We start from the raw sequence: 15,742 nt of genomic DNA on the forward strand, positions 1-15,742 counted from the left end.
ATACTAGAAAAGTATCTACTGTATTTCCATAGCAATGTTCCGAGATATTACAGATAAAATTCTTTCAGTAAAACGAAATCAAATCCTACCCAAATGCCTAAAAGAACTTAAAAACTATAATCACACATTCAAACCCGCATCGTTTTCCAAGAAACTAGACTGCACTAAGACCGTGTACATACGTGCGGCTTACGGACAAACCTGCGCTATGAGCAAATAATACACTGCAGCTCTTTCAGTTCCCGACTCCCGTCAGTCTAGCGTCGCGTCGTGCGGTGGTCGCACGTCTGTCCCCGCCTTAATCGCGAACCAAATTCGAAATTCGAAAGTGATCCTTTGTGTGTACGTGTGTTGTCATAATATATTTTTTGTTTGTTTATTATAAGTGTGTATGTGTGAGTTTCTTTGAGTGTGTGTGTGGATTTTTTTTTCGGTATTGTGGTAAGTTCTTTTTAAAATTGTTTTTAAGTTTTTTCGAAAGGGATTATTGTTAGATTTTGGCAATGAATACGCAGGTTTTCTTTTTAAATTAATTTTAGTTTCCTATTTATATACAAAGTTTATAATATAAATAAGTAAATACTCCGGTATCTAGTATAATAAATACAAATAACAACCGAACTAATTAAAATTATTGTTTTATTAATAAGTCCACCATTAATTATTCAAAATCATGTAAGTGTATTTTTTATTCCGATTTTTATATTTAAGACCTTTTTATATTAATCAAAAAACTAAAACTAAAATTACAAACCATTAAAATTAATTTGAAAAACCCACCAAAAATTCAAGTATAAAAACATAAACGCCAGTTATTATCGACGTTATGAAATACAACCTTTGAACCAAACCGCTGTAGGCTGAAACAATTATTTTTAAGTACCTACCACTTAAAAATTATTTAACGGGCTGACATACACACTTGCACACATATGAGTATATAATTATGCTGCTACTAACATTAGTATAGATTTTACCTTTATAATATAATACCTACCTTTTTAATTTACCATATTATGGTAATACCTACTAGTTGGCACCCCGATTTTAGTCACTTCCCGTGGGAACTTCTTCCCGGGTGGAAATATACCCTATGTTAATCAGGGATTATTTACTATCATTTGTACCTCTTTGGCAGTCGTTACGGGTAGTCAGAAGCCGGTAAGTCTGACTACCAGTCTTACGTAGGGGTATTGGGTTGCCCGGGTAAATGGGTTGAGGAGGTGAAATAGGCAGTCGCTCCATGTAAAACACTGGTACTCAGCTGCATCTGGTTAGACTAAAAGCCGACCCCAACATAGTTGGGGAAAGGCTCAGCAGATTATAATGAAGCATTCTTATTCTGATAAATCCGTCTTGAGTAAGCGTGTTGATTGATGCTCAATTCTCTGTGTGAGAGGAGGCCGCAACCAAGCAGTGGGACGATAAAATAGTTGATGATGGAGTAGATAGTTTTCAAAATACCAGATTCTTTCTTATCATATAGAGAAAGGACCTTCTGGTAGGTATATTTAGTAATTTTATTACTTAACTGTTTGCCAAAACTCTTTAGATTATGCTGGATAGGTCATACAATAAATAAGTGTTCCTACTCTGTGTATTAAGAACAATTTAAATGCACTTCTGACTGTTGGGTGCAGTATTGAGTTGCATTAAGACAATCTTTCATGTTTTAATGGTGCAATAGAACTTGCCAAGTATGTAGAAATTGCAAGTGATTTGTAATTATGTAGATAAATTATAAAGATGATTGAGCTTTGTAAGTACTACTAAGGATGAATCTAATCGGCTTGTATTGTAATCAAACGCATTTATTATAACATTGAAAACATTTTAAGTAACTAACCAATTGAAAATTCATCATTAAGTCTTAGTCAAGACTCATCATCATCAGCCTTTTTATCGTCCCACTGCTGCGCTGCGGCCTCCTCTCACACAGAGAAGGATTGAGCGTTAATCCACCACGCTTGCTCAATGTGGGTTGGTGATTTCAGACTTTATAGTCTAGATGTTTTTGTGTAGCGAAAAATGTATTCTATCATTAAGGATCCCAAACCAAAAAATGTTGGTCTTTCAGAAAAATATATCAATTAAAAGATTATCTGGTTAAAAACTTTAACATCAATAAGAGATAAAAGTATAGATAGTTCAACTCAGATTTGCGCGCGGCCCTATGTGTGCGTCGGCTTGTAAATATACAACTTTCGTTCGTGTGACAGTGACGTCGTCCGAGCATGACGTGTTCTTATCACTTTTTCTTATGGGTACAGTCGTTTACGAAAATACTAGTTATTCGCGGAGAAATTAAGGAGTCAGATAAAGCGTTTCAAAAAATAAAACGACATTCAAAGCTTTTTATTGTTAAATATAGTTTTTCATTATTTTTTCATACGTATTTTCAAATTGACATTGACAGTATCTAAGAATTGAATACTCCTTAAGTACATATTTTCTAGTTCGGGGTACGTGGACAATAAATAAAAGTGTGGACTAAGAATGTAAAAAGAGGTATAATCTAGTATAATAATGTAAACAAAATGTGTGGGGAATTTTAAAAAGTTATATTTCTTCGCATAATGTCGACCAAAATAACAAAATAATGAAACTCATAAATGAACGTTTAAGTCAAATTGATGAAGGGATGTGGCGTAATACTTGTCGACATGTAGAAAAGAAAAAAGAAGAATACTATAGACATTTTGACATTGGAGTCAGAATTTATAATTCTCCTTGGAGAGTAGCGAATCCGAAAATTCATCATTTGATTTTTCAAATAGCGATTCATAATCATTATAAATAAATAAACATTAAATTACGTAATAACTGTTTTTCTTTAAACCCCCGTATACAACCCCTAAATAACTGTATTGTACCCGACTGTACCTCTTGTCACGCACACAAAGTCACTGTATATGTACAAGGGTTACCCACACATAAGGCCGCGCGCACAACTGAGTTGAACTTACTATACCAAGTTCTCCGCCCACTATCATTTCAAATCAATCAAGATGTTAAGACTGAAATGAAAAGTGTTAAAGAGGTTAGTACCTTATGAAGTAGCAATAGAAACTCCTTACAAATATTTAAACGATTTAATTACTTCGCCGATCAGTTTCAAGTTGTTTACTAGAACGTTTTAGAATTGTATTTATACTTAATTACAAAATGTTTAGGTTTTAGGCGTTTTGTGGTTTAATAGTATCAAAACCTACCGATATTTATGGAAAAGAAACTATGGTTGAAGTAATTTTATGAATTCTCCAACTTCTTTAAGCTGTGCCCTATAAGGTCCATATTGTTTCTAATCATAATGTACCACCTATATAACATATGGAATGCTTATATAGAAATTGAGTATTGAGAATGATCTCAAGTTGTGTTATGTATCAATAATCTTTAAGTGGTCTTCATGTTAAGTTAGCCCTCTTTTAAGGGTTTAATCAAAATATCTGAAGATTATTATTTCTGTCATGTTGCTCAACAACTAGACTCGGGGTAATACTCAGGTTTTTTTTCTTTCTTTCGTGCTCAAGAGTGCATGGATTTAAAATCACCAGAGGTATTTTTCGCTAAGTACCTAAGTCATTGTACCTAACTTAATATCATAAAAATATCTAACCTTTTATATAAGGCGTTTGAAATCTTAAAAAGACATCAGCCCTGTCAATTTAAAATAATGTATTAATTACTCATCTTAATGGGTTCAAAAGTCATAAATAAAGCAACAAATATAAATAAAATATCTGTTGGGTTAGGTATATTAGGCAGAATAATCAAAAAAAGATTTTTCAGATAATCCAATTTATTGTATGAAAAGATTTATTTTTTTTCCTTGTAGATAAAAATATTCAGAGTGGATCAAATGACAGTTTTATTATGAGAGGTTTTTATCTGATTGGGCAAGTACCTGATAAGGAAGTTTAATAAGAACTAAATATTTATCTAATTAATATTTTGATTTGGGTATGTATTAAATGAGCGCGAAAGATAATGCAAACGATTTGATAAATCATAAAACTGATTTTAATTTTTATTATCTTTAAACAAGGTTAAGCCAAAGGTTTCAGACCACTTCCCATTTATTTCTTTTGAGATGTGACTTTTTCCTGCACCCGGATAAAAAGTACCCTTATATGGGAATAGGGCAGGAGGAAGAAGAAGAATGTGTATGTTCTGTTGTCAGGATATTACTTCCAGGTTTTATCGAAATCTAAATACATGCAGTCGCTTGCACACTTTGAGTGTGTGAGTGTATGTATGTTTGTAACGAGAACAAGTGACAAACATACACATAAACTTTCACCTTTACATTTCAAATGCCTCATAATCTGCACTATTATTAATAATAATTACCCAAAAACCCAACATTATTTGAAAAAAAAAAAAACACATTTATGTGTAAGGAAACTGTATCAGACAATTAGCGACCAACCTCATTACTGATTAAAAGAATCGTAGTCTCATTACCTGTAAGACAAAAACAAATAAAGATTAACGATAAAGCCCTTTTATTTGCGCAGTTGAGTTGGTTTTCTACGAAAAAAAGGTACTGTTTACTAATTATTTTGTAAATACAGTCGTATTTCCTGGTCTGGTTCCTTGTAGAACAGAGCCGGTTAGTATCATGGACAACAAAATGACTAGAGGAGATGTCATAACGCAAAATATCTTAGGAAGGTAGCGCGCTAAAATGTGGATGTTCGGGACATTAATTCCTAACATCATCCTCCGAGCCTTTTTCCCAACTCTGTTGGGGTCGGCTTCCAGTCTAACCAGATTCCGCTGAGTACCAGTGCTTTACAAGAAGCGACTGCCTATCTGACCTCCTCAACTCAGTTACCCGGGCAACCCGATACGCCTTGGTTAGACTGGTGTCAGACTTACTGGCTTCTGACTACCCGTAACGATAAAACGAAAAGATATTTCTTTATAAATGCAGTGTTTCCGGTTTTTTATAGAACCAAGTGAGGCCTTGTAGAGGTTTTATTGAATGTAGCCAACACTTTGAAAGAAGCCTTTTATAAATGTTATTGTTATAAGTTACAATACAATATTCGTTTTGCTTTTTTGTAAGGTTTTGTGTAGGTATTATTATTTTTTAATATGTAATTCAAATATATCATAAGCTGGTACTAGGGTCTGCAGCATCTCTGAAGCTAATAAATATCCCACATTGCGCTCACCAACACGCACGCCTAGTGCGGTGAGTATGGGCAAATCCCCTTTTGTTTAACAAAGGTTTTAGGCTTTTAGGCTATTAGCTAGTAGCTATGGTTTGGGCTGTAACAAAAGTCTTTTTAGCAAGGTTTCAATATTAAACTAGCTTCCACTAGCGGATTCTACTCCGCATACACGGATAACGTGATCATCAATAAATGGACTGTCTTACTAAAAGATTAATTCAGAATTGCCAGTTGTTATTTTTTTTAAACATAAAATTCTTAAAATATAATACCTTCTACACGTACTAATATAATTTGTACATTTCCGTATACAATACATATTATACTACCTACTTGAAAGTACACATTTGAAAAAGTTTTTTTGATAGTCATAGTTTTGTTAGGTCGCCTTTTGTTTTCGAATGTAAACAAAGTTAGTTACTGTTATTTAAACGAGTCGCCGAGAATGAGTAATTACACTTGGGATCAATGAATTTGAGTCAGCAACCAACTTCTCGAGAAGTTAAGAATATTTGTTTTTACTGCTTTTGATAAGTTTGTTTTGTCGTAGAGATTAACGATTGTACAAAATATTTTTGGTGTCATTACAAATAAGTTTAACAGACGTTTGACATGTGTTTAAGAAATATAGACCCGTCGTCGGTTTCACCCGAATCCTATAGAAACAACTTCGCGCACTCGGCCAAAAGGCTCCATCATCATATTTGATAAATGGCCAGATTATGTAAAATTCTTTCAGTATTACTGAAATAGAAAAAGTAGGTATACCTACTAAGCTGAAAACCATATCAAAATCGGTTCAGCCAAACGTGGGATAATCACGCACAAACATACCTACATATATACAGGTCAAACTAAACCTCATTTTAAAGTCAGTTAAAAACAAAAAAACATGAAAATATCTTACCAATTAGCTCTTATTTCCTACTTGTACCTAATAAAATACGAATTCCTTACAAGATATGAACTGGTACATTTATTGTGTACTTACTTTACACTATCTAGCACAAATATTGTTTCACAAGATTATTAGCATAACCGGTGCAAATATGCCTTTTATTAAGGAAAATTACATGAGTAATTTTGTTAATGTTTTGTTGGTAATAAGGTTTTAATATGTCGAATGAGATTTAGTTGTGTTTACTTTACTATATTTGCTATTATAAGTATATTATGAAGTGTGATAAAAGCAGTTGAGATACAGGAATGGGTGTAATCTTATCTTGTTTGTAATATTTTACAAACATAAATTAAGTAAAACAACTAAAAATATGTTGGATAGACAGTTTTATTACATTGTACCAACCATAGTATACCCGCGCTTTTTATCTTTCTCGATTATTTTGCTATCTAACACTGATTAGTTCTAATACTATTAATTAGTAAGCTTGTCCAAGCAGACAAAAAATCTTGTCATCTTTAGGTACAATATTTGGATAGATCGAACCATCAAAACAAACTTTAATAATTGTTATGATTTCGATATACCTAGTTATTATTTCAGCTTTACAATTTAATATAATAAAATCCACAAATGTAATCATTAGATATATTAAAACAAATGATATAAAACCATTAATATTACGAAAACATTTAAAACGAAAACCAACAATCTATCAAAAACGAAGATAATAAATTAAACTGAATTCAGTAATAAAATCATGCGTAACATATAACTTTATTTGTTTTCCAAGAAAAACAATATGGCGATGAATTTCAATTAAAAAATTCAGAAAAAAAGTTGAAAAACTATGAATAATAAAATTCCAGAATCTACATTTCATTTCAATAATTAAACAAGAAAATAAATCTTTTAAATTAAGAACAGTTTTTAGTTTTTTATTTTATGATACCGTTTGAAAAAGTTTTAGGTAGGTATTTGCTTCAAAATCAAATAAAGTCTATATTGATCAATTTATCTTTATTTTCTAAGTAGCACATGTTTGGAATAAAATGCAGCTAAACTCTGTATTGGAAAAATAAAATAAACATTTTCATTTAGTAAAAATACTGCAAGTTTGGTCTTATTTTTTTTTATACGTGCTGGATATAGGGTAGGTATTCTTCGTATTTCGGAAGACGTATTTTGCGTTTTGACTGTCCCGTTAGTGACATCTATATCTTTGGCAGTCGTTACGGTCGTCTGAGAAGTCTTACCGAATAGGTATCGGATTTTCAAGATAACTCAGTTGTGGAGGTCAGATAGGTAGCTATTCCTTGTAAAACAATGAAAATCAGTTGGCCAACGCTACTAGGAAAAAGTTAGGCAGATTTTGAATACTCTTTCGTCTTTCACTCTTAAGAAAGATCTCTTAAGCTAAACCGTGGTTTAACCTTTAAGACTTACAAACACACAAACCGCACTAATCGAAAATAACTATACGTAATCAAGTGGAACAGAGATCAGGAATAGATAGTGGACATCAATCATTGTGAGACATCAAACGTATTCGATAGCTGACGGTTCCTGATATCGACCAACTACAAAGGAGTTTTTGCTATTCTTGTACCGCATAAATAACTACATAAGACAGTCTTGTCTCAGAAGAATTCCATGCTTGTATGTGTGTGTGTATAAAGGAAAAAGAAAATGAAATATGTAGATATTTTTCAATTAATAAATTATATAATACCCTTGTATGTCGGAGCGCAGATATACGAGACACATAATAGATTTTCTATTGTTTTATGATAAGCGGCATACACAGTTAAATAATGTCATGACAGTTTTAGAGATTTAGGACATAATTTAGGGAAGACATTCTTAGGAATATAAATGTGAAAGTTGTCATATCTGTCCGCTGGTTTTCACACTTGAAAAAGTACCTTTTTCTATCTTGAGTTACTTGTTATCCGGATGCGGGAAATAATTCCCTTGGGACGAGGGTTAAAAACTACAGACCAAGAAGACATTAATCTTTCAATAAGTTCACTTGTCTGTGAAGTTTCATTACAAGTGGTTTTATGAAAGCCAACACTAGTATAAAGGTCTATTTCCTATCTTATATCAAGATCTTAACATTCAATGAAGCAAACATCAATTGCCATTGAAACCGATGCATCTCGCATTGATACCGATTAACATAGTCGGAACTATTGAGATTATTGAAGTGGAAGATGACTGCATTTGTTGAAGATTGTAGAATTAGAGAAACAGTGAAATGAAATAAATATGAAAACAAAGAGCTGAGGCTATAACCACTCATCATCTGACTAGCCTTTTCCTAACTATGGCAGAGTTTCTTCTATCTAAACATCTTTATTTCTACTTATAGGTATGCTCATTTGAACATCTTTGGCAGTCTTTACATGTAGTCAGAAACCAGAAAGTGTAACTATAGGCCAATGATGCCTGAAAATAAAGATGATTTGATTTGATTTGATTTGTAACAACCAGTCTTACCAAGGGTTATCAGTTTGCCTGAGTAACTGGGTTGAGCAGGTCGGATATGCAATCGCTCCTTGCAAAATACCGGTACTCAGCTGCATCCAGTTAGATAGACTGGAAGCCGACCCCAACATAGTTGGGTAAAGGCTCGGATAATGATGATGGAGCAATTCGTTATGCCTTAGTTGGTTTTACTCACAACAACCTTACCAAGGTAAAGCAACCCTCCGTTTTGTTAATGAATGGGCGTTACCACTTCTCTATGAATTACATACCTTCACTGGGGAAAGGGAAACTCCATATTTTTGCCTAGGTCTTCGTAATGCAGTCATTTTATGCAATGTCAACTGTCCATTCAACAACAAGGCTTCATGGATACTTTCAGCAGAATATTGAATTCCGTTACGCACAGAATTTATAACAACCGCACAGGGACGTTATTAATTGCACTCGCGAGAGGATAAAGGTTTGTTCATATCTACATATGGATGTGCCAGACAAGAACGTGGCCATCAAAATATATATTTTTCCATTATTATCATAATTGACTTACTTTTACTGACTTACGAGTATAATGTTTTAAATGGGGCGACTGATCTATCTGACCTCCGCAACTTAGTTACCCAGGCAACACGATACCTTATAACTGGCTTTTGACGACCTGGTGGGACCTAGCTGTTCAACGTACCTTGAACAAGATAGTCACTTCCATGCATGTCCTTAATCTGTATGAATGAGCGACTTGTGCGGCTGTTATTTAGCGATTCTTTTATACACTACATATACATATTATATTTACATCTATCGTACCATTCTCCAAAATAATTTAAGAATCTATTACACACAGTCAAAGACTACATCTTTGATTACCTATTTACGTCTTTTCTACTTATTTGCCTGTCGGCATGTGTTTGTGCTAGGTGCATCAGCTTTATTACATGAAAACTCTTGTCTGCCACGTTACGTGCTTTTCTCTCTACGTGCTAACCCGTGTGAACGAAGCTTTAAACCCATAACTCGCCTGTCGAAAACCGGCCATTTGTTGGTATCTGTTTACCTACAATGGATATATTTCGTCGCTGTCAGCGTTGCGGGTGATACCGGGAGGCGACACATGTATCGCTGACAGAGATGTTCATTTGTTTGCCCAAAATGTTTTTATTGAATTTTCAACGGGTGATTTTTTTGTAAGCCGGTAAGTAAGTTACATCATGCTGAATAGTCGGAAACGCTTGATGCAAGCTTTTTTAAAGTTCATATACGTAGGTACATATTTTAAAAGTCCGTATTAAATGGTAATTGGCTCACCCGGTATTAGATAACTATGTTATTGCATTCGTGCCCAGTCTTTTGTCTAACCTGATTCGGAAGAGTTTACAATGATCTTAGAATGAATCTCTGAATGAAGTCTATTTGACATCCAAAACAATACTATTATTGGACATCAATACGCACCAAATAAATAAAGCTTTGTTGTAATAAACGTAAGTAAATACTTGTCCTAACACTACCTACGTAAAAACGCGCAGTAAACTTAATGAGAATTTTACAAATTATACTTACCTACATTTAAATTGAAAAATACCTTTGTTAGCAAAAAATCGTGGATTAATTACGTCAGTTCGAAAAAACGGTTTGCAAAAAACATCACATAGTCAGCGTTTTTTTTGCGAATTTCGCCGAATTTTCGTTCATTTTTCATCGCGAATCATTGTGTCATCACGAGGATACTGATTGGATTATTTCCGACGGCTTAATTAATAACTTGGGATATTGTCATGTTATCGGAAATACAAACAGTTTTAATGATATTAACGTTAGCGTCTGAAAGTTGGTTTGCGTATGTTGGGTGCCAATAAGTACGTAGTTAACATCATACTTAACCAAAGTCTATGGCAACATAAGTAGATCATTTGATCTACTGTCAATTGTTTTTTTTAATTAGATTTTTGGTTCATTTCGTTGTAAGTTTAATTTATGACTTTGATGATTTAGGGCCGATTTTTCAATCACCAGATAACTTTTAACTGAAGAATATGTTTGACGTTTTGATAGCTTTTGTGTAGATAATATGTTAAACCGTCATATTTATTCCTCAGATAGTCAACTAACTGATAATTGAAAAATCATCCCTTATTAAGTTTGTTATTTACACTTTAGCTGGATAAATCTAAAGTACTTATGTGAATGTTTGCAACTCGTTGGTGCATAAACTACAGCAGATTTTAATGCACCCTTAATCTGCCTAGCCTTTTCCTATATAAGGTTCGCTTTCTAGTCTTAGTTGAAAGTAGCTGAATACTGTATAGTATTACAGTTTAAATGATATAGAGACTATATTTTATCTGGTACGGAAGTAGCTCCCTCGGGACGGGACTCAGATCGCCTTTGGAAAATATGAAGTTGTAACACAATATGCTGGTAAAGCCTTGGTTACCATAACGTATAGGTACCACTGAATAACCCCTTCATAGTAATAAACATTATATTATAATCTTACCCAAAAACACATGAAACTTTACTGTAATCTTGAAACGCGTCGTTCCATTTCACGCTCAAGTTTCGCCTTTCAGAAATACACGCAACTTAGTAACGTTAGATGCGTGGAACGGAACGAATGACATGTTCCACCTACTTGGGCTGCCAGATTAATTGTCTTGGCTGGGAGACGGCCATTAATTTATTCATGATGTTAAGTTACGTACAGACGTACCAACTTACATGCGCGTACCCAGAAGTACACACAATTTCAAAAATATACATATACTGTAGGAATTGAGCTATCGTTCACTTCTACTTCTTATCGAATGCGCTGTAGGTTTTTACTCGTGTCAGAGTTTTTTCAAATTCACCTGACGGCCTCTGACATGGTGTTTTAACAATTTCTGCTAAGTACTGAGTTGCTTTCGGGGACGTCGGCTTTACGTGCCCTCCCAGGCACGGGGGTGTAACACCGCCTAAGTTCGTTGTAAGCGTAGTAAGAACGCTTAGTCTGTGCGTAGCTTTAGAATTTTAAGTATTGCTGCCTTAACGTATTAAGAGAAAATAGTATAAAACATTCGTGCAGAATCTTCTTACCACGTAGGGTATAGGGATTGAGAGAGATTTATATTTTTTTGAGAAAAATATTTCTTGTTATTTCTTGTTTTCAAGCTCCTCCCAAGCTTGCTAAACCTTAAGTTATATAAAATGAAAAAGTAAAATTTTTTCCCCGAAAAAACTATTTTACCAACCAAAAATATTTGCAAAGTAAAATTTAATAAGACATTAAGTGGTGTTTAAATATTCAGTCAGTGAACGCCGAATAAAAGATTCCGTGAATTATTATAAATTAAGGGCTATTTTTAAAATCCAAAAATAAAACCGCCTTCATTATTTTATTTCAAACTTATAAAGGTAAATGTACATTTTACAAAAGATTCGTGCCTCGTTAAGTCCCTTCAAATTCTTAATAACAACCTGCAGGTAATCTTATTTCACTTTGTATCCAAAATCTTCATTATTCAAACCTTTTCACTTAATTAGAAAAAGGCACGACATTTTTCTATTTCACTTTTCTCTTTCTCTTTCTATTTCGTAAGTATCGTATCTCTCCATCTCTTTTTCGCAACGGTAATAAATGATCGTTTTTGTACAGTTCGGCACACAAGTGTTAGCCGAGCATAGTACAGTCGCGGACATAATTAGTTAGCACATTAATCTTAGCGGACGCACAAAACTATACCGTCGGGTTTTTGTTCAGAAAAATATTTTTCTTTTGGCTTTTAATATCATTATTTGATTAATAGTTTTCTTTTAGTACAAAAGTGTTTTTATTTTTTGTCGTAAGCTATAAAACATGACATGTGTCAAAAATGTGTAGAAAATATGAAATTAATGTTCTTTTTCAGGGTTTTTCAGCGAATAAGGGTGTATTTTGGAGGCTGATTTATATTATCAATGTTACTTTAAAATTAGGCTCTGAAAAATAACAATTTGTACCAGGAAAAGTCACCCGTTACATTTTTTATCCGTATTTAATTTTTACTAAAAAAGATGAAATTAATTTGTTACCTACTTATAATATGTATTATATTTATGCCGAAAATTTATTACTGTAGTCTAGACTGTACCTAATTATTTTATACTATCCCCAACAAAACCTAAGAGAAACAATTTATTTCACTAAAGAGAAATAAAGTGGTTATCAAAGAGAGGGATATTCTTTCTATTACAATATACATATAAACTACAAGTGATTGCTAATATATTCTAAACATATTGAAGTTCTTCGGTTTACCTATGTTAACGATGTTTTTATTCAATTTATTATCCTCCAGTACCAAGTACCGGCGTACAAAAATATTTAAGTACCTATATCTAATTTATTTTACAAGATATTTATTAAAGTCCGAAATCACCAACCCGCATTGAGCAAGCTTGGTGATTAATGCTCAATCCTTCTCCGTGTGAGAGGAGGCCTGTGTCCAGCAGTGGGACGATAAAAAGGCTGTAACATTATTAAATACAAGCCGTTTTCCCGTGGTTTCACCGGCGCCCCGGGTGAACTTGTTCGCATAAAGGGATAAAAATAGTCTATTTTACTCGGGAATAGCGTAGCTTTCTAACAGGAATAATTATTTAAAACGGACTAACTCTACTTAAGCGATGGAATTTTTATAATAAGATCTATTTGTTTGTTGTATGTATAACTTTATTTTCTTTCAAACAATTCGTTTGGAATTTGTAACGAGCATCTTCGTTAAAAAGATTTACAAAAATACGAACAGTCTTTGTCATTAATTTGGTTCACCATCTTGAATAAACTAGTTACTGAAATGGAATAAAAACAAGCTTTCTTTGACAAAGTTACGAGTAAATAATAATATTTGTGTAAAATGTACGATTAAAGTCTTTGTAAGAGGATAGAGATAACAGAATGGATAAATAACTTAATGCGTAATAGAATTGTTGGAGGGCGAAATACTGAAGAATAGATGAATAAAAATTCCATCTCAATCTAAAAGAATTCTAGACATAACTTCATTTGTGTTTTTCTTACTTCCAAATTTTATCCATATTTGTTATCATCATCATCAGCCTTTTTATCGTCCCACTGCTGGGCTGCGGCCTCCTCTTACACGGAGAAGGGTTGAGCGTTAATCACCACGCTTGTTCAATGCAGGTTAATCATTTCAGACTTTATAGTCCAGCTTTCCTCGAGATGTTTTTCTTCACCGAGGTTCTCTAGAAAGGTTTTCCTTCACCTTTAATCTATCATTGGTGTTTAAGGTATACTTAACAATTGTAGCAACTTTTGTGTGCTTAGAAAAGTTGTATAGGTACTTGCTTGACCTAGATTCGAACTTACACTCATACTTAAGACATAGGTGTTTCAACCACAAGGCCACCACCGACTTACATAAACCACCCTTCTTTCTATTCATTATTTTCGAAAATCATATTAGATTTATCTTCTAATATATCAAGCCATATTCAAAGTCGTATATATTCCGTACCCATACATACAAACAACCGTCACTTAAGGTAACGTAGGACTGACAGTAACAAAACCAATTTTCTATTTTCGGTATATCTTTTTATATGGAAAACGGTTTTGCCGTATCAAGCTGGAAAACTGTATAAATGTTATATCTTGTTTGTCAAGGATTTTTGTGTGGGATTGAGTATTTGTATGCTTGAAAAAAACTGTTGTATTCTGTGGTTTTTACTTTTAAGATAATATTTTTTGTTAAAGAAAATGATAGTTTAAATATTATTTGACACTGAAATGAAAATCTACTGCACGATTTTCTTACGGTTTTTACCTGTAGATAAAGTGATGTTTGATACTTTTAGTTAGATAATATACCTTCACAGGTATGCTTATCAAAGCTAGTTGTATATACCTATATATGTCAGTCGCGGGCGTGATATATATAGAGATATGACTTTTGTGAGAACATGGTAAAGATCCGTCAGATCAAAGCAGTTTATTTATTTATTTTTAGCATTTTTTTTTTAATTTCTATATTTTATACTATGTTATCCTAACATGAATTTTCGATGGTCAATATGCTAAAAATATAATTAGTACAAAGAATACAGCCTTTTTATCGTCCCACTGCTGGGCACAGGCCTCCTCTCACACGAAGAATAACGATATCATGTACCTATTAGAAAAAAGTCTAAGAAAATTTCGGTAAAATCCAAATATTTACCTATTTTACTTGATGACCAAATTCTCTATAGATACAAGGTTTAAATTAGATTATATCTACCTTCATCAAAATAAACGGGGTATTTCAAAATATTCCGCTGAAAACTAGGTGGAGTGCTTTCGAGAGCTCTTCACATATCGATACTCTAGAGTATTATGATATCTTATTATTTGCTAGTTCTTGTCGATAGTCGATATTATTTCCTCAGTTGTACTATTATTTTATAGAGAAAGAATTAGTTTTCTATCCAGACAATTGTTTCTGGTATTCTTAATAGCTAGATTTCACAAAAAATGTGCACGCGGCGGCGCGAGTTCAGAACTACCATGTGTTCGCGAGGGTTGCAGTTTCGCGGACATTCTAGAAATGTTCGCACGCAATGTGTTACTGTTTGCTAGAGCGAGTACACCAGAAGAAACATTTGTGCGTCACAGTGGCTCACACCGGTGGAATATTGCCTTTAGACAGGTCTTTTGGGAGTGTGTTCAATTTTTACAAATTAAATTCTTATTGGAAGTGATACAAGTAAATATAAGGCTGTGTATAACAATACTGGTTGTCAGGACTGATTTCTCTCTAACGGCTCTGTATGTAAGCAATTGATAAATCTCTTTACTGAATAAATATACAATTTGTGTGAATGGAATTTACCGTCTTTAACGTGATAAAAAAGAAACGTTGTTGACTATAAAAAATAATATATAATGGCTATTGGAACCTAAAAAACATTATACTAAATTACCCTAAAAAATAAAATACATAATAAAACCCCGCCCGTTAAATCGACAACCCTTGCTGGGTATAGTGAACATTTTTTCTCGGTCGTCCAATTTATATAGGAACCCACACGATTTTTCTCCAAGAATTAAGGACCCAAACTTTGTAAAAAACGGACAGACTTATAACTAAGAGATACGGGATGAATACGGTTAAAAAATAAACATATACTCGTATACATGTTTATGAAGAAA

The 15,742-nt window shown here is 33.3% G+C and overlaps 1 protein-coding gene across 1 annotated transcript in view; it reads left to right on the forward strand.

The window, feature by feature from the left end:
• The first annotated feature begins 239 nt into the window (after nucleotides 1-239).
• The window catches only part of LOC110374292 (octopamine receptor beta-1R), a 64,123-nt gene continuing 48,620 nt past the window's right edge, over nucleotides 240-15,742 (forward strand). The window contains exon 1 of the mRNA XM_064040252.1: nucleotides 240-441. The gene's annotated coding sequence lies outside the window, so the exon portion shown is untranslated. The remainder of the gene's footprint in view (nucleotides 442-15,742) is intronic.

Source organism: Helicoverpa armigera, chromosome 21 (assembly GCF_030705265.1).
Source record: "Helicoverpa armigera isolate CAAS_96S chromosome 21, ASM3070526v1, whole genome shotgun sequence".
Lineage (NCBI taxonomy): Eukaryota > Metazoa > Arthropoda > Insecta > Lepidoptera > Noctuidae > Helicoverpa > Helicoverpa armigera.